This window comes from Lycium barbarum, chromosome 3, assembly GCF_019175385.1.
Source record: "Lycium barbarum isolate Lr01 chromosome 3, ASM1917538v2, whole genome shotgun sequence".
NCBI lineage: Eukaryota > Viridiplantae > Streptophyta > Magnoliopsida > Solanales > Solanaceae > Lycium > Lycium barbarum.
In genome coordinates, this window is record NC_083339.1 from 116,278,239 (window position 1) to 116,280,932 (window position 2,694).

General features: G+C 40.8%; 1 non-coding gene across 1 annotated transcript; it reads right to left on the bottom strand.

The window, feature by feature from the left end:
- Window positions 1–1,729: 1,729 nt before the first annotated feature.
- LOC132634436 (small nucleolar RNA R71) lies at window positions 1,730–1,836 on the bottom strand. Its single transcript, XR_009580160.1, has one exon. It is a non-coding gene; the product is annotated as a small nucleolar RNA R71 (small nucleolar RNA).
- Between the last annotated feature and the right edge of the window lie 858 nt (window positions 1,837–2,694).

Genomic DNA, 2,694 nt, shown 5'->3' on the forward strand with positions numbered 1-2,694 from the left:
GCATAAATTTCCAGAGAGGACAAAGTTGAAGACGACAAAGGACGGAGGCATCGACGAAGCGTCGAACAGATCGACGGTTCGTCGTTTGTGTCATCAAGCAGGACCTCTCAACAGAGGAGAAAAAGACGGATTACTCGACGAAACGTCGAACTGGTCGACGGCACCGTCGAATGGCACACAGGGCTGAAGTTACAAAAGACGAAGAAATCGACGGATCGTCGAACGATCGACGGTCCGGCGATCTTGCTATCGGGGGCAATTTTGTCAGCTTTTTCTGTGCGTTTTTGGAGCCTATTTAAAGAACATTTTAGGTCATTTATTGTATTCAGTTTTTTTGATACTCAACTAAAAAGTCCCATTGGTTGGTGAGCATTGAATACTCTCTCCTTGGAGTTTAGTGAAGACACGAGACTCTATATTCCACTATCTTTATTACATTTGTAAGCTTTATGTCTCATTTATTGCTTACCACTTTTGAGATCAAAATGTGTGAGTAGTCTCTTTAATAAGAGTTGTGGAACCAAAATGATGGGTGTTATGTAATGGGTATCTAACACTGTATATATATATAGTGGGATGTGATGTATTTTATTATTTCTCTTATTCATTGTTCTACAAATGGTTGCAAACATTTGTTCATGCACCAACCCTAGTTTATTTGGAAAGATGAACTACGGTGTGATTTGAAATAATATAACAAGGACTCGGGGCGCTAACCCTCGTTTAATGAACTCGCTTAGGAATAAGATGAGTTCTACTTGACATATTTAATCAACCTTATTTATAACTTTTCTGCATTTGGGAAAATCATGAAAAGAAATACTTTCTAACTATTGGGAAATATTAGAGAGTGTATTAGAGATTAAGTGCATGCATAATCGCGACCCATTAGAAATATATCATATTGACACCCATAGCATAACATCTAATCATTGCGGTGACACAACTTTGGTTCTTCCAATCTAAATAAATTTCAATTACTTTAAAGTAGCGAATACAAACCAAATCTCCTTTTTAAGATGCTAGGAATAGGATTAAAGCCTTTAAAGACGAGTATCACATGTAATTAATATCTTTTTCTCTCCATATTCCCTGTGGGATTCGACCCCAACCTTGTTTGGGTTACTATATTTGAAAACGTCCGTTTTACGCCATTAACAGGTGTAATTTGAGCGTATCAAATTTTGGCGCCGTTGCCGGGGAATACGGTTTAGAAATTACTTATTGTTGTGAACTCTTCTTTAAAACTTTTTCTATTCCATCACACCTCGTTTGCTGTTGTGGTGAACTAGGTGAACATGGCTGGAAGACCGAATCGCCAAGATGGACTCCAAGTGAACCCACCTGCTCCAGAAGAGGAGGATGATGAAAATATATTTGCGGAATTCATAACTGAAGCAGATTATGCTTCTGCTATGGTTCCTCCTAGAACTGGAATGCTACCTTCGAGATTGATAGTTCTATCTATCAATTGCTGAAACTTGAAGGTTATTTCCGAAACTCTTCGGAGGATTGTCCACTGCGACATTTGAAGAATTTGTTGCATGTATGTGCTCAACAATCTCAAGGAGCTGTTTCTGCCGATGCACTTCGGTTAAGGGTCTTTAAATATTCCTTGGCTGGTCAAGCCAGGGAATGGTATGAAAAGCTTCCAAGCAATTCTATTCATACTTGGAATGAGTTAGTAAATACATTTTTAAAGAAATGGTTCCCGCCAAGCAAAAAGGCTGAGCTTAGAGACAAGATATTTGAGTTCAAGCAACTTCCGGGGGAACAATTATATTCAGCGTGGGAGCGTTTCAAGTATTATCTAGCTCAATCTCCAACTCATGGATTTCCGGATGCTATCCTTACGGAGAAATTCTATAAGGGTTTGGATACAATTAACCAGATTGCCGTTAATACAGCCGCAGGAGGATGCTTTATGGACAAATCATTTATAGTTAACACCTGTTTGCTGGATAAGCTCACCACTCATAATCAAGCTTGGCACTCGAGTGATAGTGAAGTCCTGTCATATGATTGTCCCTCTGCTTCCGCGGTGGCCAAAGAAAATCACGAGCGAGATCATGCTTTCGCTCAATTACAAACCACCGTGGATTTGTTATCGAAGAGGCTTACGGACAAAGAAGCTAAAAGTGTGAATGGTGTCGAAGAAATGCCACCTCATACACCCGGAATGTACCAAGTCTCGGAGGAAGCTTATCTAGAGGGGCAACCACAACGTGAGGATGCAAATTATATCGATCATGCTCAAGGGGGTTATCAAAAGCCATGAAGACCCCAACAACAAAGCAATCAATATGGTCGAAATGAGTATGGTGGTTCGGACATGAGGGATTACAACAATAACAATTATGGTAATCGGAATTCCAATGCCTATGTTCCACCAAAGGGTCGTACATCTAACTCTCAAAATTGGCGAGAAAGTCCTTCCAATGACCAAGGGACCTCTCGGATGGAATCTATGCTTGAAAAGATATTGGACAACCAGCAAAAGAGTGACAAGAAGATGGAAAATTTGACCGAAGTGGTACGCTCTCACACCGCTTCGATTCATAACCTTGAGTCACAAATGAGAGATCTTTCTCGTGAGCATCATCCACCGCAAAGAGGGGGCCTTCCTAGCGACACAGTTCCGAACCCAAGGGGTAGTGGAGGCGATCACATTGCCTCATGCAAAGCTATTTCCAC